Source organism: Arvicola amphibius, chromosome 11, assembly GCF_903992535.2.
Source record: "Arvicola amphibius chromosome 11, mArvAmp1.2, whole genome shotgun sequence".
Lineage (NCBI taxonomy): Eukaryota > Metazoa > Chordata > Mammalia > Rodentia > Cricetidae > Arvicola > Arvicola amphibius.
In genome coordinates, this window is record NC_052057.2 from 12,044,745 (window position 1) to 12,068,034 (window position 23,290).

The window sequence follows — 23,290 nt, forward strand, 5'->3', positions numbered from 1 at the left end:
CCCAAAATAATAATGTTTTCTGTGCGCAAAAACAGTTTAACTGATGTTATACAGCTCGAGGTGGCAACACTGCCTCCCAAAAGCCATAATGTCAGTCCTGGGACACGTCCTTTCAAACTGTTGGTCAGGAAACTCCAAGAGACCCTGAAAGCAACATGGACTATTTTTGTTGCCCTCAGTTGCTTCCCAGAAAATTTTAGGCAAGACACTATTGATGAAGAAACTTCATACTTTGAATGTAGAACTTGAAACAGAAGCCAACTGGTCCTCAAAATATTGAAAAGAACTATGCAAGCTGTCAACAAAGAAAAGGAATCAACAATTCTACTGGCTTAGTTTGTTTTCTACTGCTATGATAAAACACTGACCAAAATCAACTTGAGGACAAAAAGGTCTGCTTCAACTTACAAGTCCCACATCATAGTCCAACACTGTGCAAAGTCAGAGTAGGAACTCAAGACAGAAATGCAGAAACAAGACCTGACACAGAGTTTGTAGAAGAATGTTACTTATTTGTTTGTTCTACATGGTTCACTCAGGTTTTGTTTGTTTTCTGTTTTGTTTTGTTTTTGTACATCTCGGGTCCATTTGCCCAGGGGTGGTACCACTCAAACAGAGCCTGGGTCTTCCAACATCAATCAGTAATTAACAAATTGCCTCACAGACTTTCCTACAGACCAATTTGATGGAGACGTTTTCTCAATTAAGTTTCCTCTTTCCAGATGACTCAGGTTTGTGTCAAATTACTCCACAAGGAAGCCTTGAGAAGATTCCATGTGGAGCTGTGATAGAGAAACCTAAATGCAATGGAGCCTCTAACGTGATACAGATTCCTGGAATGTAGAACTGTAGAAGAAAGCTGCAGAGTAGAGCAGACACAGTAGAGGACCTATGTATGCAACAGGCTGCAGAGATGAAGTGTCTCAAATAGCCTTGTCTCTCAGAACACTTTTTAAGCCTAAACTCAAAATCTGCACCTCGCATGTTGCAAAATGCTGATGTATTTCTTTGCATATGATAGATATCAACAAATGACTATGATAGTGGTTTTTGGAAAAAAATATTTGTATCTAAGACACATGTTCTTTAGAACATATTAATTATTGCTGTTAATGAGGACGGTTAACTTTTCCAAGGCTGTTATTTTCTTTTACTTTTAAAGCTGAAACAAGATTATTTGTGTCAACCTACAGTTAAAAGGCTTTTCACACTTACAGCACATCTCAGATCTTTACATGTGATAATCATCTTATGCTCTATATTTTGAAGTCCTTAAAGCAAGTGTTTAATAAAACAGAGCCATGGTTTTGATATCATTATATTATTATAATGCTATGCAAAACTCTAGAGTCACCATGAAGGGAAATACAAGCAGGCTGAGTCACTGTATCACTCCAGTATACAACAATTCTGGTCCTTCAAATGATAAATGCTAAGTCACAAATACCTGAGACAATTGTTTTATAAGGAGAAAAAGTTGATTTTGGCTCATTGTATTGGAGATTCCGCAGCATATGATTTGTTGGTCCTATTTCTTTCAGACCAGCACAGTATATGGGAGTGTGTTGAAGAATAAAGCTACTCACCCATAGTCTGATGTGGGATTTCCCTCTGTATGCTGTGATTACCATTGATAAATAAAGGAGCTACATTGGGCCTATTGCAGAGCTATAGGGGAACAGAACTAGGTGGGGAAAACTAAGCTGAATGCTGGGAGAAAGGAGGCAGAGTCAGAAAGAAGCCATGTAGCCCTGCCGGAGACAGACACCAGAACTTTAGCCAATAAACCACAGGCACGTGGCAATAGAAGGATTAATAGAAATGGGCTAAATTAATATGTAAGAGTTAGCCAATCAGAAGCTAGAGCTAATAAGCCAGGCAGTGACTTAATACAGTTTCTGTGTGGTTGTTTTGGGGCTCAGCAGCCAGGAACCAAGAAGCGGCCCCCTCCAACAATAGTCCGGAGGGTGAAAGAGCACTGGAGAGGACAACTGTGTCCCATTAAACACTTGGGACTGACAGCTGGAAAAGACCTCCCTCCAGGCTCTGTCTCCTTACGACCCCATCATCACCTGTCAACAGCATTTCCCAGGGGACCCCCCCCCCTCTAAGACAGTCCTTTCAGGAAACTACACCACCAGCCTAAGCCTTTTGGCAATCTTTGCAGAATCTATTATTATCTGACTGCTACACAAGAAAACATTTCCATTGTTTAAAAAATATTAAGACGAGAAAAATAATCTGCTCGGATTTCCCTCACAGGACCACAGCACTAGAGAGTGTGAGACCTTTTGTCTTTAAAGAAATAGTTTTGTAAAGATGACTTAAGAAGTGTGGTTCGAGCAGAGATTAATGAACAGAGGAGGAAAAGAATCTGTGCTTTCAAAGGCTAAATGTTCTTCACCGAGTGTATATTTTATCACCCTTTATTGTCAAAGTCCCCTCGTTTGATCTTTCCGATATTCTGAAATGTGGAGGGACGAAGCTTTCCCTAATCATCCTCCAATCTCAGCACATCAGCCGAAACATCTTGGTATCTCCCATTAGAGAGACAGATGGTGGAAGGTGAGAATCTGTAGCTCATCAGTGAAGGGTCATGTTCACTCCCGTGGTGATGGATGAAAGCTATTTCTTTGTTAGCAGCAATCCTCCTTTATTGTCATGCAAGTCTTGCTGTGAAGACTAACCTTATTTTTTTTCCAAGTTTGCTCAAGTAAAATGACACATACATTCCACCCAGGATAGATGGCTGCAGGAACTATTCTACACCCCCCAAAATTGCATTTCTGTCTGTCACTTCGAGATGAGTTTAAAGGTGAGTCTTCTTGGAAATCTAGAAAATATTTTCAGTCTCTACTCTGACACAGAACTCTATTTGATCTGTGTGACCTCAAGACAATTAAATAATTTTATAAAGATCATTTAGGAATAGCTGCTTTTTTGCCTTCTTGCTATAAAGACTTTCTAGAATATAAGGCAAAGCATGTACAACCCATGTAAAGATCTGAATAGAGTAATAAAAGGTGAAAATCTACTCAACCATAGGTTAACATATGGCATTTCAGGTTCAACAGCAACAAAAGAGAATGTTCTCAGGAGTCACCTGTGTCTGACCTAAATCTGTGGAGATCCTCTGCTCTCTCTTTGATATTAGTTCATCTCAATACATTAAAAAACAATTAGGAAACCTTAATTTTTTAACTGATAAATATTTTTATAAAAAATATTTTAATCATGGTTTCCCGTCCCCCAAATCCTCTCCAGATCTCCCCACCTCATTTAAGGGTAGGTCACACACCCAACAGTAGATGGCCAACACTTTATTTTCAATAATCTTTTTCATAGAAATTAAAGCTCCAGTATTCAAAAAGAAAGTCTACAACCTAAAGGCTACTTGTTCACTTCTTTTTCTGTCTCCTCATTATCCCAGAACATGCTGAAAGAGTTTCCCCTGAAAAGCCCATTTCTGTGTAGAACTTCACAGGAAATATGATGTCCTTCTTCTCCTCGCCCATTCATAAAGACAGAGAGTCTACCCACCTACCTAACTTGTCAATTTGTACATTCATGCACTGAATACCCTATTCCATTGTCATGTTTAAAAACATCAGCTACAGAGCAATTTTCACAGAAAATATCAACAATCTAGGGTATCATTTTAGAAATGAAATATTTAAGTTAATGTGGTTAAAGCATAGAAACATAAAAAATGCCAGATTTGCAGACAAAATTCTGGTTAATGGCAATAATTCTAACGCTAGTTCATCATCCTTTAGCCTTTATTCCACACATTCTTCCATGCACATCAAATGGCGGTCTCTTGATTTGTTTTCTAGGAATAAACTTGTAGGAAGGATACTGGGACTGTAGAGGAGATTAGGTAACTGAGAAGGACAATAACAGGATACCCTGGCTTCTGACCCAGGAAGGAAAGCTCCACAGCCTAGACCTGGATGACTACAGAAGATGGTTTCCTGTGGTAATTATACAGACAGCCAGGGTTTCTTCTTTCTTTCTAGTAAGACATTCCAAGTGTTTGTGATCTTCAACCTCTGTCAAACAATGCGATTTTTAAACACTTGTAAAAAAAAGTAGAAGTAGGAAAAGCGACACTTCTCTGACAATGAAAGATGGGGGGGACACCCTCACCACCTATGCCCGCAGCTCCCACATTCCTCCACCCTGTTGTCTCTCTAGCTCTTCCTCCCGTCCCAAACTCAAATTAGAAGTCATGTGAGAAAATAGTAAGTGTAAATTATGACTCACTGAGACAGAAATTTTCATAGCAAAAGAGGGAAGAAACAGAGGGAGAAAGAGAGAGCATATTGCCTTCATACACCACATCTTTTGTTTTGCATAGCTTCACTTGTGATTTTACTTTATTTGGGTTAGCTTTGCTATTATCCTCAAAATAAAACTTCTAATTGTATGTAATTTAGTTACTGAGTGCACTGTCCTGATCCCTTAAACAGCTTGGACTTCCTTCAATTCTTGCTATATCTGCATATACACCCCACCCTCCATCTCTTTTACTTGCTGAGTGTCTATAAATAATTGAACACCAACCCAGTAGTAAATTCCTCGAGAATGGTTTCTTGGTTTTCTTATCATTATCAGATGCTTCTTCACCTGCATCATAGAGGTTTCCCTAAGTTCAATACGTTCGTGAATTTATGCTTTTACCTTGATTGTATTCTGGACTGCATTGATTCCTCCTGCATTTGGTTGATCTACTAACTTCCATGCTGTGCAGTGGTTAGCACATTGTAGGCACACCATGAATACTTGTATGTTATTGATCCATTGCAAGCCATAGTATTCATGGCATGTATATACATGCATTATAAATAACATATATATACATTATAAATAACACGCACATACACACATATGTACACACACACATATGGTACACTTCAATGTGGTTCATAGAAAAATGTGTATGTGTATATGTGTGCATATGTATATATATAAGTCTTATCAAAGTGAACTTTATAAACTAAAATGAAGTTTTATTTATAAAACTGCATCATGAAAATACACACATTTCCATCCAGAAATTCAGAAACCAGAGTCCAAACTAAAAACTGATAAGGGCTACAACTAATGAAAGCAATAATAATTGACTGGAAGTGGAGTTATAACCTCATTTTAAAAGTTCAATTAGGTAGAGGAAAGCAAAGTGTGATGGGGACTTGGTAGTAATGGGAGTACTCTGGGGAGGGAGAGAAAGGTAAATGAAGGCTATGGGATGTCTGTAACCAGAATATACCACATACATGTATTAATTGCCAAAGAATAAACAAATTTAAAAGTTCTAAAAGTTCAAAGAAGGAATTGTGTTTCTAGGAATGAAGTGAATAAGTAATTAGAGATAGGCATCAGTAGTTGACTTTGATATTTTCATCCAGCAAGGAAGCACACAAATACTCTCCAGAGAATTGTTTGACAATTTACGTTACACAGAGAGAGTGCAGCTGTTCAACACGATGTGGTGGGTCAGCCTCTTGCCTCACCCTCTTCTCAGTTCAAGTATTTTATCGGTATAGAAAGGGAATACAAGAACTCTTGTTTGACGTGAGGTGAGGGAGCTAAGAAAACTGACCCTGTTTTTACAATACTCTATGTCCTTTGAGAGCAATCGGATCATGTGCTTACAGAAAAGGTTTCACAGTAGAGCCTGAGACACACACGCTAGCTACGAAATACTTTAGATTGTTTCAGAACTCAGTGAGTAAAGGACAATGAGAAAACATTCAGGAACCCGGCTCTGACTCGACATCTCCTGCACTAAGGTTTAAGCAACGTCCTGGAAGAGGGAACAGAAAGATCATAAGAGCCAGTGGACCCGGATGTCTGCTGTGGGACTCCACCCATAGGCAAGTAAAGACCACTGAGCGAGGGAAAATTAGTCTTCCTCAGGAATGAGGCACCTAATTGGTTACGTGGCTGCAGTTGCCACGTGATGGATAACGCAACACAAAGAAAAATTTCTCAGCATCTCCCCTTCTAAATATGTCACATATTTGCATCAGATTCTCCAATGTGCAGATATTTACAAAGTTCTTTGTGATAGGCTAAAACTCATTCGTTCATAATATATATATATTTACTCTGGGTCCCTTTTGATTAATGTGAAAATCTCAACCATTTATCTTACTCTCCGCCCCAACCAGGTAGTGAAAATTGCTAGCTCGGAGCAGTGACCAGTGAGACTGCATTACAATTATTGCTATTCCAGTTAAGCTGTAAGGACCACACCTGGGCTGCATTGATGGGATGTTGCTAGGTGATTTACGACAGAAGAAGTATTTTTCCTTCCACGCAAACCTTCATAAAACAACATAATGGTCATGTCATTGCCAAAGAACATGAGTGATGATTTTACTGCTTCTGTAAAACTCGGATTAGACAACCTGAGTCGTGGTAGTTTTTTAAGCCGCAAATGATAACTGTATGACTAAAAACATACAGGTCAATCGTCATATCTCTAACATTATTGTGATGAACACCCTAAAATGTCAGTACATCAGGAAGGGTGTAATGAAAACACAAACTCAATGCAACAAATATTAGTGATCTCCTAATTAGAAAGTGTACCTCTGAGGCATTTAAAGTGGAATTTAAATAAAGAGGCGCATTTAACCAAGAAGATACAAGCAATAAGAACAATCCACCCAAAGTACCACTTCAACAGAGACCCAAAGAAAGGAATTTGGCACACTGGAAAACATTTTGCACAGATCAAAGACAATGAAAGCTGGATGGAGAATTATCTCTGCCGTGCCGGAGCTACGGGGATGCCACCCCAAAGGTCAATCAGAAACCACTGGAGAATATTGAGAATGGGACAAAAGCAAGAAACCATTCTGTGAAAGGAACAATTCTCTCATCGGGACAAGAAAATGTGTGGTGTTTAAAAACAAAACCTGGGAATAGAGGGCAGGTAAGTCTACGTGTGAGAAAGTATTCGGCAAGTAATTGCAAAAACCCAAGCAAAAAGTTAAAGTCTGGGATGGACAAACAAAGCCAGAGAAGTGGCTTTTCATGTAGTTGCTCTATCGATTTTATTCTGACCATTATTCTTTACATAGTCTCATATTCTTTTTATGTTCTCTTCCTGTAGCAAACAGTACCAATAAGGATGTGCGGTGCGGTTTACATAATACAAAGGCCATAATTGCAGATACACAGCAAATAATCCTTCAGGGTATACACAGAAAAGGACTCGACGTGGTGACAATATCATAAATTTCTCTTTCACCCTTTTCTTCTTATTCTTTGTTGGCTTTGCAAATTCCCCGGCACTTAGGTTTATCTTGTTCAATCATTCAGCACCCATTTGTGAGGTACTTACACGCTGCCAATCACTGTGAAAGGGACTTGGAAAGAGAGTGATCACGCCTAGCCATAACTCCAGAACATGTCTGTATTCTAGTGTAGGGAGGAAGTAGATAAATGCATAGCATAGTTTTAGGCTATTGACGTGGTAGATGGAAACTACTTTTTCTATTCACCAAGTAAATAAGAAAGAAGTAAAATTTGAATAGAACCAGAAAGCTCAAACAAAATAGACTCAAATGCCTTTTTCTCTTTTATTCTCATCTCCCAAAATAAACCTTCCACCCTGACTCTGAAATAGGCATTTTTCTGACAGTTTTGCAGCACTTACCTGGCTACATTTGTGGTTAAACATGTATCTCTTTTCAGGCTGGAGTTGTCGAATTTGAAAATAATAGTGTACACACAAGGATGGCTCTTACATTTCAATGTTAAAAATCACAACTACACATTATTCGCCCTCTAAGGCTTGAAGTATGAGCATTAACTTAATATTAACGATAAATATCCATCACAAACTGTATTTCACAATGGCAACCGCGTTTGACAATGAATTTTGACAATGAATTTTCTAAACACAGTCTCTTGAGACTGTCAAATCTAATGATCCATTCCCCTGAGAATTTCAGAAAGAGACATGGCTAGAGTGGACAGATGTAATTGTATGCAAACGAGACATTACCTGCCAGTCACAGACAAGCAAGATCACAAGTTCTGAGGTTAAGAAATAGTAGGAATTTACTTGTTGAGAACTCCGAGAAGTAAATAGCAAACATCAGAAAAGATGTCACAGTCTTATTAAGCTTTGAATGATCTGGGAGTTTCTGATAAAGCTCATGGTTGAAGAAAAGAAACCACAGATATTCTGTCTGTCTTCTCTTTTACACTGTAAGATTGAAGCGCCTACCCTAACTACAAATTAATATTGGATTTTTTGTAAAGGGAAGAACAAATGTATTCACTTAATATTCATGACCCAGTCTGTAATGCATCTTAAAAATTAATAGTATGCACAGCACTGGACTTTTAATGAAAAGCTTTGAACATTTCTTATAATGTGCAATGACGGAGTTTATTTTATATAATGAACGTAATTCCGCAAGTACAGTGTGATTAGCTGTTAGCTGCACAGGGCACTCACAAATCTCCAAGCTGGAGGAATTATGATATGGGGGGTAAGCTATTTCAAACCTCAATAACTTTGTTCCCTTTGGGTTACAGAGGGAATATGGTTTATTGATTTCCCTCAAAACATCTAGTGCCTTTCAATGAGGCAAAAGCTTCAAGTATCTTCGTTCAGTAATTTCAAAAGTCCCCTCAAACCGTAAACAAAGTTTTTTTTTCTTTCCTACACAGTTTGGTGAATATGAAGCAATACATATTGTAATGAGGATCAGGTTCCCTATGACAGCAGAAAGAAATGTAATTATAGATAAAAATCATCTCCAAAGCAATACCTCTCCCAGCGAGCTAGGAAACTGCTTTCTACAGCACATGAGACATTATATATATATATATATATCACATATTCAAATTAACAGGGTATTCTATGTTTAAGTGGAAGCCTTTGTGCATTATACGAGTGATCACCATAATAATCTTACTAATTAAAATGCAAACAAGTCAAAATATTAGGAGATATATTACATGTGTTAAAACGATAGAATAAATAGTTTTAGACTATAAAGAAATATTATAGGGCCGGGCGGTGGTGGCGCACGCCTTTAATCCCAGCACTCGGGAGGCAGAGGCAGGCGGATCTCTGTGAGTTCGAGGCCAGCCTGGTCTACAAGAGCTAGTTCCAGGAGAGGCTCTAAAAAAGCTGCAGAGAAACCCTGTCTCGAAAAACCAAAAAAAAAAAAATTATAGGATTTTTAAATTTAGGTTCCTAAAGTGCTTCTTTAACTAAAAAATAATAACTTATTATGGATAAGTGTATGTTTTATGTACCTTTAAATATAGTCTCCAGAGAGAGACTGACAAGACCATGGGTGTTTTTGTTTTTCTTTCATACTTTTTGAAATACTGAATGGAAGGTTATTTTTCTCAAATGTACAGCCTTTAAGATACTGCTGGGGCTTGTGTTTGCAATGTGCCCCCACAGGCTCATGCTTTAAACACTTGTTCTACAGAAAATAGCAAGATTTGGGGCAACTGTAGAACCTTCGGGAGGTGGAGATGAGCAGATAGAGGATCACCACGGGTGAGTCTTTCAGGATGACAGAGTTGTTGGTCTCAGTATCCTCCTTGCATCCTGGACCACAACGATGCCAAGAGCATCACTGCTGAGAGGTCAGCCAAGCTTTCCACACGACAAAGGTAAACTTAAACCTCAGAGATGGTGAGCCAGGATAAGTCCTTCCACCTGCTTCTGCCAGGGCGTGATCACAGCAAAGAGAAAAGTAATTTATATATTACATCAATATACTGCAATATATTGCATCAATATTTTTTACATTGTTCCCTTCACTAGTCAAGCTTTTATCCTTCTATTTTTGGTTTTCCTTCGTTTTGACTAATCTTTTTAAAATAAATTTATTTATATTTTTTAAAGAAAAACCATCTTCTCTTAATTTACAGACCAATCCCAGTTCCCACTTCCTCCTCTCCCCCTGCCCTCCCCCCTAACCCCCACCACTCCTCAGAGAGGGTAAGGCCTCCCATGGGAATTCAACAAAGTCTAGTGCATTGTTTTGATGCAGGACCAAGGCCCTCCCCACTATATCTAGGCTGAATAAGGTATCCCTCCGAAGAGAATGGGTTCCAAAAAGCCAGTATAAGCAGTAGGGATAAATCCTGTCCTCACTGCCAGTGGCTCCAGTCTGCCCCAGACACAAAACTGTCACCCACATTCGGAGGGCCTAGTTTAGTCCTATGCTGAATTCCCCCTGTCAGACAGGAGTCAGTGAGCTTCCACTAGCTCAGATAAACTATTTCAGTGGGGAATCCCCATCATGGTCTTGACCCCTTTGCTCATTTTATTGCTCCTCCATTTTTGGGAGCTCAGCCAAGTGCTCTGCTGTGGATCCCTTCATCTGATTCCATCCGTTTTTGGATGAAGGTTCTATGATGACAAATAAAGTAGTCATCAATCTGACTACAGGTCAAGGCCAGTTCAGGTCCCCTCTCCACAACTGCTTAGTGTCTTAGCTGGGGTCCTTGTGGATTCCTGGGAATTCCCTAGTGCCAGGTCACTTGCTAGCTTCATAATGCTCTCTCAATCAAGAAATCTCTTTCCTTGCTCTTCCCCTCCGTCCTTCCCTATCTCAAGCTTTTTCTTTACAAATGATGCAGACATATTCTCACTTCCAAACAAATTAGCATAAACTCTGGATTGGTTTTCATTTTCATTATATAATTTTCTCTTTATTTATAAAATTGTCGTTTAAAATATAAAACTAATATCAGCATGCTAATATTTACCTTCTATCTGCTTTATGCCAAACAAATAACGATTATTTTTTAATCATCCTTGAGGCGGCAATGGCTCATGACTTTAATCCTAGCTCTAGACGAAGTCTGGCACAGCCATGTCTGATGGGAATGGCAAAAGTCATAAGACCAGCACAGCTGTTTGACAAAGATCCAGCAGAGCTGAGCCACATGGTGGTCACTGTGCCACTTTTGGTTTTTGTCTCAACTTGTCCCATATTTGAATGACTTTTAATATCTGTACAATTTGGGGATATTGGATTGATAGAAAATACCTTATAAATCATTTTTGCCTTCTCCCAGGAGTACTACTTCTGAATACCACTCCTCCCGTATTTAAGGAGATACCCTTATCTACTTGAAGGTCTTTCTTATGCTTGGAGGTTGTGACACACTGTCGGAGAAGGCTACTTGTTGGTTCCCAGCCTCCTGGCCAGCTTAGACTCAAAATAATCACACAGAAATTGTATTAATTAAATCACCACTTGGTCCATTAGCTCTAGCTTCTTATTGGCTAACTCTTACATATTAATTAAAATCATTTCTATTAATCTGTGTATTGACACGAGATTATGGTTTACCAGCTAAAAGTTCCAGCATCTGTCTCTCTGACTCCACCCTTCTTTCTCCCAGCATTCAGTCCAGTCCTCCCTGCCTAGCTCTGCTCCGCCCCACCCTGCTTTGCTACCGACTCAAAGCAATTTCCTTATTCATTAATGGTAATCACAGCCTACAGAGGGAAATCCCACATCAACACACATGAAGATGGTCTCTTTATAAGGCTGTGAGACATTCTTGAAACATCTGTTCCTGTACTTATTCAGGAACAAGAGAATCAAAACAAAGTAACTTTAAAAGGTCAACAAGAGTCAGTGGGCTAGAGGAGCTGGGCTACAGTTCATTCAGATTGCAAGCCTCTTCCCACTACACACTCAGGCGATTACGTGGCATAGACAGCAACAACGTTAGATTAGCTGGGGTTACCTCTGCCCTACACAGAGACTTACACTGATGAGCAAAGTCAGGAATGGAAAGATGGTAAAAGAATGTGATATCAGGGCCTCCCTTCCTTAGAAAAGTTAGCACATGCACAGCCACGGTGATGTCATGTGACCAAGGAACGACAGAATGCCAGGATTAGACATATAGACAAATTCTATAAAGGTATACCGTGTATTATGCCAGACTTTAAATAATAACTGTAGCAGCTTTGACCTCAGGATTTTTCTTGGGTACTCTGACCAATTCCAGTCATCTCTCCCAGTACTGTCCCCCACCCAGCCCCACATCTGATCCTTGCTGTTTCTGTCCCCACCCATCCCCAGTCCCTTCTCAGGGAGATCATTTTGTCTTCCTTGACCCCTCCTTGTTTCTTAGCGTCTCTGGGTCTATGTAATGCAGCATGTTATCCTGTACCAAACAGCTAATGTTCACTCATGAGTGAGTACATACCATGTTTGTCTTTCTGAGTCTGAGTTACATTTCTCAGGATGATGTTTCTCTAGTTCCATCCATTTGCCTGCAAATTTCAAGATGTCATTGTTTTTAACACCTGAGTAATATTCGATTGTGTGAATATATACATTTTCTTTATCCATTCTTCAGTTGAGGCGAATCTAGGTTGTTTCCAGTTCTGACTATTACAAATAAAGCTTCTGTGAGCATAATTAAGTAAGTGTCCTTGTGACCGGATGGAGTGTCTTTTGGGTATATGCTCAAGATGGTATAGCCAGGTCTTGAGGTAGACTGATTCCCAGTTTTCTGAAGAACCTCCATATTTATTTCCATAGTGGCTGTGCATTCGTAGAGACTAAAACAGCAGTCACAGAGCCTATATGGGTCTGAGCTAGATCCTCTGCATAGACGTTATGACTGTGTAGCTGGGCATTCTTGTTGAACTCCTCACAGTGGGAGTGGGGTTGTCTCTGACTCTTGCCTGCTCTTGGGATCCTTTTCATTTTACTGGGTGGCCTTGTTCTGCTTTGATATGAGGGCTTGTGCCTAATCTTATTGTAACTTGTTATGCCATGTTCAGTTGATATCCCTGGGAGGCCTGATCGTTTTTAAGGGGGGAGGGAGACAGAGGAGAAGCACAGCTGGGGCAGAGGGATGTAATATATGAGACAATACAAGAAAAATATTGACTGTATTTATATAAAATTAAGAAAGGGTTCTATAAGTTAGGGCAGTAGTTAACTTAGGAAGAAGTAGGGTTTGGGAAGAGGCTAAAGTGGTCTTCTGGGGTGAGGAAAAAGAGTTACTTCTTTGTCAGTTTTGTGGCTACAACATATATTCTCCTTAATTCATTAAAACATGCGTTCTATTTTGTATGTTATTATTACATCACATAAAAAAATCCCTGTTTAGATGTTTGATTCTATTTAAACACCAGTAATAATTTTTAAAGCATAACTATCATAACGGAAAGGAATTTAAAACATTTTTTTCAACTGGCTTTGAGCGCTGAAAACACAGGGAAAAAAATCTACGATAATTCCAGTTTTGAGCCCAGATGAATATAAAGAGAGTATAGAAGTGCAAGGAATGCAGTGTCATGGATGATCTCCTTCTAGATTTGAATACTTAAACAAAAGATAATACACGTGTGGTGCTTTACTGTGACTATGCAACCAAATCAGTGCCTTTCCAACATCCCACACCACTCACGAGCAAAGGGCATAGGAGTCACAACAGACAACACATGACTCTACCCCCAAAGTATGTGAAGAAATAGTTTTCTAAAGAAGAAATTAAAAAAGGTTGGCCTTTCACCTCCAGCTCTATTCAGTATGAAAAGAAAAAAATCTGTATCATATTTTTATTTACCTTGTCAAAGGTTCCAATTCAGTAAGTACCCCAAGCAAAAGAAGATAATGTTACTGGAAACAATGTAGCCAGTATCATAATCCAAAGAGGAGTCTGTTTGCCAAAAGAAGTGCAATATTTTGAAAAAGATTTCAAATGCCAGCCAACATAATCAAGGCATGATACGTGCAATATGGAACTGTCATCGCAAATTTATACAGCAAACATGAGTTAACTATATATAGTGAAAAAGGAGAAAGAAAAGTAAGATACATAGTAACAGTAAAACAAACAAATGTGGACATAATCAAAACACTGATGAATAATATTTAGGGAGACAGATACATTTAGCCTGATTTAAACATTCAACAGTGGGGGGCTGAAGAGATGGTCCATAGTTAAGAGCTCTTGTTGAAATTTCAGAGGTTCCGGGTTCAATCTCCCCCAGCACTCACATTGATGGCTAACAGCCATCCGTAACTACAGCTCCAAGAAATCCAACAGGAATGCACATGGTGCATCTACATCCATGCGAGCAGAACGTTCATGCACAGAAAGCAAAATAAATAAATCCAAAAACATGAAGCAGTATACACAGGGAAATATCACCTGCTACCTCCATCAATATCGACAACGTCATGGTTTTATGTATCAACTAGAAATGCATTTAGGACTAGCTAAATAGCTCAGCAGATGAAAGCACTCAGCTCGCAAACTAGACAACTGGAGGTCAATCCTCAGACTCCAAGGTGGAAGGAGAGAATGGGCGACTGAAAGTTGCCCTCTGATCTCTACATGCGTACTGTGGTACATGCATATGTGTGTGTGTGCACACATACACACACACACATTTCATATATACACACAGACACATACAAAATTAATTAATTAAAATAAATCTAAATTCTAAAACACAAAAAGAATGCCAACTCACTAAAGCGTTTTGATTGGACAGACGTTACGCAGATTTTCCTTCCTTTAACCTAATCTTAACTTATAGGATAATGATTTTTAATAAACAACTTTGTACAGTTTTGATATATACTACTAAATATTGTCAAGGAGGCTTGGGAAGTGGAACAGAGAAAGGAAGACCTTGAGAGCATTGCTCTGAACTGAATACCTAGTGGAAGAGCTCTGATCTGTGTGGCTAAGTGGGTGGGAATATGTCCATTATGTGGTTATATCAATAAAACAGTCAAGGTCTGAAAACATTATGAACCTGATTATATATTGTCCTTGGTTTCAAATTATGATCACTGAGCAGATTTTTTTTTTTTAATCTGACAACTTAGGAGACAGAATGCAGTGGTGTTCTTCCTGATGTAGCCACTTGGCTAGGCTCAACTGTACTTCCCAGATGGCTTCTCTGTTTTCTGTTAAAGTGGGTTGAACACAAGAAAGTCTAATAGGCGATTTGGAGGATTAAAGCTGCGTTCATTTTGCTGTTCGTGTACAGATTTTACTCTTCTGAGTCACGGTGTTGGCTGGAGAGAGTAACCAGGTCTGTAGATGCTCCGTCTCACTGCAATTTTTTTTCAGCAGCTCCAGCTCATGTGCCAGGGCTGTGTGTTTATCAGTGTCGCCATGGGCTGTGGACTCTTTATAGACAGCTATACCATCATGCCAGAAACAAGAACTGCCCCCTTATGGTGCAGTTCCAGTGGTCTGTGATCTTCCAATATTCTTGTTTATCTTCTTTTCTACATATTTGTCTTGTGGACTCTAAGCTCCACTATGAGAGCAGATGTGAATACACTATCAAAACAGAGCCACTAAATCAGAATTCTCAATTGCATAGAATATAATTCCATCTGGCTATGTGCCTGCACCTTGAACATTGACTAATGCATGCCCTATCCAAACCTACTAGCTCAAGTAGCCAGTGCCTTACTTCAATACATTCAGCTGAGTTAGTTAGCATCTACTATGTGTCAAATACAATCCTGAAAACTGGACATAGATATAGACGATAACAAGACAGATGTCACTTTCCTCAGAATATGAATAAAACTGGTGAAGCAGAAATGAATTAAAATAGGGATAAGTTAACAAGAAATGAGTTGGTCTACTAGCCTCCTCCTCCTCTTTAACAAACTTAGTATGTAAAGGAATACAAATGTGCTATCCTGTAGTCTTGAGGTCAGAAGTCTGGGACGACTACTTGTTAAAGTCTAAGCATTGACGGAGCTGTTTCCTTTCAGGGAAACTAGGGGACATTTCCACTGATGTTAGGGCTGCTTGTATTCCTTGAGTCATTTTCCTTCCCTCTTCTCCTTCAAAGAGCATAATTCCAGCCTCGACTTCCATCAAGTGTCTCCTTAATGCTAATCCTTATAACTACTGAGCCTACTAGAAAAATCCATAATAACCTCCTCATCTTCTAATTCTTAACCTCACCTGAAAAAAAAAAATCCCCCTGACTATATGAAGTCATGTCTTTCTGGGGTTAAGAGTGGCTATTGCAGGGATGGATACAATCCAGATTAATCATAAATAATAATTTATGTTTTGAAAAAACAAATAAGAGACATAACCTTTTAATATAATATGGGTGGAGATAAACTCTTTCTATCAGAATAATTAGTTCTAAGGAAGAACTAAGGCTTTAAAGGCAAAGCAAGCCACTGTATGTCAACCATACCATGTGGGATGGCTATGCAGTAGAAACAGACCCAAAGAGATATCCTAACTATGTGCTACATAGGTCATATGCTCAGCACCATGGTTTGAAACAAGATATAAAGGGAAGTCAGAGATATGTAAGGTTGGGAGAGAGATAAGGCAGGGGTGTACACGATACGCTGCTGTCAAAGATCACTTTGTCTAAAAAGTAAACTTAAATCTTTGTTCTTTTATCCTGTTTGGGTTCCTCACAGCCCTTTCAGTATCTGATTTTTTTTTTTTTTTTGAGTATTCACCAATCAGTGAGATCTGCAAACCAGCATTAACCTCACTCACTAGAAATGGAAACTCTAGGGCCAAACGTCAACCTGACTAAATAGGAATCAGTACTCACTGTCGCCAGATGGTTCATAGGCACAAGTTTACAAAATGTGACTTTAGAAAACAGTACGGTTGTCTAAAAAAGGAAAGTCAATGAATTGGCCTAGAGCAGAGGCTATAGGAATTATGAGAAGTTATTGTAGGAAGGATATGTTTTAAATGTAGAAGCAGAGAAGAATTACATGGTATTCGTTGTAAAAGTGAAGAGTGGAGAAAGAAAATCTACTGAGATAACACAAAAGTTTTTTTTTTTTTTAATCTACATAGTTAGACAATGATGATACTCTACTGGGATGGAAAACAATAAGAAGCCCCAGGAGCTTGTTACTCAATCTGTTAGACTAAGATGGCTACTAGTTCCTTAAGTGACTGTGTGAACCATTCAATTCACCACATTGGGACTGGGGCCATCCACATGGCACACAGAACCCCGGAAAGATCCTAAAACCTCAAGTAACTCATGACAGTTAACAGTTCACAGTTAATAAGTTTTTGTTGAGACAAATGTCAAACAAGCAGAGTATTTCTTGAGTCTTCTTCTAAAACAAAACGAAAACAAAACGACAAAGGAAAAACAAAAGTATCCAGTCTAATACACAACTAACTGTCTTGACCTAAGTACATTCCAAGTATTTTCTTATCACATATACTATCCAGAAAAAGTGGCATCATAGCCAGGAATATGCAGTTCTCACGTCTCAACCTTGAAATCATGATGTCAAGATCAGACTAAGCTGAAGTATAAAATCTTATCTCCAGTTGTGGCCCCTAAGCACATACAAAGGTTACTAGTTTTATCATGCAGATAACTCATAATTTGTTTTCTTGCATCTGGACATTTGGAGTCTAAGGGTAACATAAAATTCAAAAATGAAGTTGGAACTAAGAATATAAATCTGGAAAACATGAAAGTTCAGTTAATAGTGAAAGCTTCAAGATACAAGAAATCATCAATTTGTAAGAGATCATAAACAAAGACTGAAATATTATCCCAGAAGTATACTGTCATGTAGAAGGAAGAGACTGGCAAGAGAGAGTGAATAGAGTCTGAGACAAAGAAGCCAATTATTGGCAGAGGTTTCTGTCCCACCCGATCCTGCAGCCATTCAGTTCCAAAGAAATACACCAGGGTCTACATTAATTATAAACTCATTGGCCCAGCGGCTCAGGCTTCTTACTAATTAATTCTTATAACTTATATCAGCTCGTAATTCTTGTCTGTGTTAGCCACGTGGCTTGGTACCTTTTTCAGTGAGGCAGTCACATCTTGCTTGCTCTGCGTCTGGCTTCCTCTCTGTGGGTGATGACTGCAGACTGAAACTTCCCTCTTCCCAGAATTCTTGTTGCCCACCTATACTTCCTGTTTCATTACCCCAACTATACTTCCTGTCTGGCTGCTGGCCAATCAGCATTTCTTTAAAAATACAAGTGATGGGGTACAGACCATTGTCCTACAACAGCTAGTGAGGTGATTTTGTTGCCAGGAAGCCCAGTGAAATTAAAATTCCAAAAAGGAAGAAATGTTCAAATAATGTCAAACACTGATGTTATACTTTCCCCACTTTTGTTTGCTTTTGTTTTATTTTTTTTTAATCCACTAGGTCCACTTAAGTGTTACCAGTATTTACAGGGATGGAGAGATATCTACGGGACTCTGCATAGCCTTCCAGGGGTCACATCCCTGAAGAAACCTGATACTCCCTCCAATGTCCATAATTGCTAATAGCTCCTCAGCCAGGGATCACACTTCATGGCATCTTTCCCAATCCATGTAGGAATTTGTCTGGCTCGATCTTGCATCACTGTGGTGATTGTTGTCACAGCTGTTGTGAGTTGATGTGTGCGACTCTTTTGTCATTCCCAGAAAATGCCATTTTGCTACCTTAGTTCACTACCTCTGACTCTTTACAGTCTTTCTGCCTCTTTCTTCCACAATGACCACTGAACCTTAGAATAAGGGATATGATATCAGTGGACACGTGTTATTAAATAAAATAACATAGAAAACTAATTATATAGAATATTGAATTTGTATATCAAATCAACAAGAATAAGAAATATTTTCTGCTCTCATATTTGCTGAATGTGAATCCTGTAAGTATAAGAACTGGCAAATAAGAATCAGATGATAGTGCTATAACTGGATAGCTCTGTGTATTCTAAAATTGTATAATATTTTTGTTACCGAATGTTGATAAAGATAATGCATAAACCTTTTGTTTGGTATTGGGTTCCATTGCTCACATCTGTGCTTGTTAATTGAGTTACATCATTTACAAAGAAAACAGATAAACCTAGGCCCATCTTAAGACATTATAACTTAAAGTTCTGTTTTAATCTGAACTTGGGGTGGCATTGATACTTTTGGTTATGTAAATCAGAGAAGGAAGAGAAGTGAAAGTTATAACATTTCTGTGATGGATAGAAATAAGTTTCGGCTTGACAGGCAATCTGAAAATTGCTATTACCTCTCATTATATCTTTCCACACATGTGCAGAATGGGATTTTAAACATCTTGATCAAACAGGACTCTGCCTCATATCCTGTCTCTGATGGTCATACAGCAGTGCCAGACTGTTGCCCTAAATGACATCCCAATGCTGTTCTGAAACAGCATGAAACTCAAGAAGCAGTTTGTGAGTGGAAATAGCCACCTGAAATTTAAAGGTAAGCATCATTTTGCCACTTATGAAATGATCAAAGAGATCACACAGAGATGTGCCTATGAGAGCTGGTTCATGGCACAAAATTCATTCTGTCATTCTGGTCCCTGGTTGGAAATTTAAATACCCTCAGCCATTACAGAGAGTTATAGAGTCCAGACCTTAGATGTTGTCCAAGTGTAAGCTTCTTAAATAAGCAAACGGAAGTTCATATTGTAATATGACACTCCTGTTATCACAAGCCACATGTGACCTCTAAAAGTTACTTGTCATGAGCCGCAGACTACTAAGAAAACTAAAGTCCATTATTTGTTCTGTAATCACAAATAAATAAAAAATATTAACAAGGTAAATTCTTAAAAATATTTCTTCCCCTTTCATGATAAAGCTATACAAATCTCAAAATAGATTTAGGAGCAATGGTGCTAACAATTTTCTCAGCCACCTTAAACTTGAGGTCTCTTACCTATTAAATACAGAGAATGATATCTACCTTCCAGACTCATTTAAAAGGTTAATTGAAATATGATTATAAAATGTTTAGTTCAGAATATGGCATGTGCACAACAAGCATTCAGGAAATCATGGTGACTGTCATCTCTGGTGTCATAATCATTGTACAAAAACCAGAAACACATGTTTTATCATAAGCTCAAAATCCCAGAAGAAACTTCAAGGCATCTATTTATCTCTTTTCTTTCTTTGTTCCAGGGTAAAACCTGCACACATCAATTTAGAATCTCCTTTTGAGTGAGTCTGGGAATGAATATAACAATGCTTCTTAGTGGGTTATTATGACAACATAAACCATGTTATTTAATTGTTGTGGTTCGTAGAGTTGTTTCTCCCATGACATATTTCTGGAGCTCCAATTGACAGCAGCTAACAGCTTCCAGGAACAAATCTTAATTAAAGATCATTGTACAAAAGTTGTCTCTTTGACTAGGAAGACAGAGAGACTGTGAGAATTACATTAGAGGTGGCAAAAGAGCAAAAGGCTGGTGTGAGCTGAAGGGTTCTCCTTTTGCCTAAGAAAACCCTCTGATTAGAGAGAAAAACTATCATAAGGGCGTAAAAGCCACTTTTAGCACTGTGTGAGGCAGTCTCTCTCTTATAGTTAGACCAGTAAAATGAGAATGATGTTTCTAAAGCTACAGCTGTCAATTATTTAGGAAGTAAAAGCTCAAGAAAGTCATAGACATGTCTCAAGTATCCAATACAAAAGTTTCACCCAAGAATGGATACAACTTAGGGCTGACTTTGTGACTCTTCAGTAACACTGGACTTAGAAACAGTCAAAAGAAAGTAAACTCCAACTTATTTAATTGGAAGTGGATGTCCCAATATAAGACAAAAAAATAATATGTTTGAATTATGAGTTGTCGGGGTCACTGTCTCATCTGTATTGAGTAGGGAACAAACACGAAAAGCAATGTCCTTTAAAGAAAGAGAATAAAAAATTCCTAGAAGAAATACTTGTTATCCGAAATAACTCTCAGTACAAGTTGCAATGATCAATAAAAATTAAAGATAAGATTCAAAAACTAGAAAAAGAGGAAGCTGCCTCAATATAATAAGGACACTTTATAGCTAGCCCACACCCAATATCATCCTAAACAGAAACTGAGAGCATGTCTGTTAAAACCAGGAACAAGACAAGGATGGCTACACTCCATATATATTAAAGATAGTACTGTAATTCTTAACTAGAGCAATAAGAAAACTGAAGATCAAGGGGATAGAAATAGGAAGGGAAGAAATCAAATTACCATTATTTGCAGATGAAATGGTTTTACGTGTAACAGACCCTAAAACTCCACCAGGAAATTTGTACAGCTGATAAATACTTTCAGCAAAATAAAATGATAAAAAAATTGACACCCCTAAATCAGTAGCCTTACTATATATATATATGTATATATATATATATATATATATATATATATATAATTCCTTACTATATATAAATGATAAACAGATAGGGAAAGAAATCATGGAAACAATACCTTTCACAACAACCTCAAATAAAAGTAAAACACTTGGGAGAGCTCTAGGCATGGGAGCCAAGGACTTGTATAACAAAAACTTTAAGGTGCTGAAGAAAGAAACGAGGAAGATATCAGAAGATGGAAACAGCTCCCATGCTTATGGATCAAGATTGATACTGTGAAAATAGAATCCTATGACAAATAATGCATAGACTCAATAAAATCCCCATCAAAACTCCAATGCAATTATTTAACGAAACTGGAAAGGTAATTTTCAGTTTCATATGAGAACACACACACACACCCAAAACAAACAAAGAGAAAAACAGGAGAGTCAAAATAGTCCTTAATAATAAAACAACTGCCGAAACCCAATTTCAAATTATACTACTGAGTTATAATAATAAAAACTGCATGGCATTGGCATAAAAGCAGATGTGTACGTTAATGGAATTGAATTAAAGACAGACACAAGTCCACACAGTTATGGGCACCTGATTTTTTTTTTTTTACAAAGAAGCCAAATTAACACACTGAAAAAAATAGGCAGCATCTTCAACAAGGAGCGCTAGTCAAACAGGATAGCAGCATGTAGAAAGATGCTAATAGAACCAGACCTACTACCTTGCACAAAACGCAACACAAAATGGATCCAAGGTCTAAACAAACATAAGTTCTTGAATCTGATAGAAGAAAAAGTAGGAAATAAACTTGGACTCATTGGCGCAGGGAAAATCTTTCTGAACAGAACACCAATACTACAGGCATTAAGACCAAAAATTAGGAAATGAACCTCATAAAGCAAAAAAAGCATTTGTACAGCAAAGGACTCCATTGTTTGAGCAAAGTGTCAGGCTACAGAATGAGAAGAAAATTACCAATTATACCAAGAACATTCCAGGAACTGGTACACGACCTACAAGGGAAGAAAAGAATATAGAATCCCTGGCCTTACCACACAGTCAGGGAAATGCACACTAACCAAAGCACACACATGTTCCATGACATGCATTTGGAAGTGATTGAGATAGGACATGGTTTATACTAGAGAAACAATGGACTTTAATCTGTGATGTAGTGAGAAGTAGCTAGTGATAAAGGAAAATAACAATTCTAAAGCAAAGCTCTTGGAGTGGAAGAAAAGTCACAGTACCTGAAGAAGTAGCTGAAGGATGACCCATGAAGGTAATGTTAACTAAGAAGACAGCAGAGAAGAAAGATGTACAGGTAGACATATAGACAATGACAAAATATACTGGTATTGTAAAGAATTTTAGCATTATTCTAAGTGCAATGGGGTTGTCTTTGAGTGGTTTTGAGAAGTGAAACTGCTGGATTCTTAAATAGGTAACCCAGATTTCATTTAGCACAACCAACAAACATAATAGTATACACATGGAGATGTTAGTAGGAAACTTTTATGTTCTAGTGAAAATGGCAGGTTGCATAAACCAGGCAAGCTATGTGGTGTAGGGAACCATGGAGAGTTGGCTTGGCCTAGCTACCTTAAGAGACATGCATCATAGGTTTTTGAGGTTAGAGTTAATGGCTCCTGGGGCACAGGTGTCTTCCAGTTCCTGAGAGACCAATTAACTCCCTCAGGCACTGGAGTGTTGAAGCCACGTTGTGTTTCTCTGTATGTTCGCTTAGAAGTCAAGGAAACAAGGAAACTTGACAGGACAATTGGTCTTCTTAGACATTAATCTTGCATACGCTGTTTAATCAGAAAACGTCATTGTATCCTGGTAGCTACAACTGTTTTGCTCCTGGCAATTGGCATCACAGTCTGTTTCTAATAAGGGTATAAAATATCTGATTGTTATCAATAAAATTGTCACAACCTCAGTTGTGCTGTCGACCCTCCAACTTGGCCTGATCTCATTCCTCGAGGCCGTATCAGGCGAGCCTGGCCCAGTAATGTGGGGGAAAAGAAAATACATTAAAGACTTACTAGAGGGAGCATCTGTAGGGCTGGTGATGGTAAGTGTACAATATATATGAGAGGAAGGGAAAGGATAATGAGCAGGTCTGTGGTTGAAATAAGAAGAAAAATT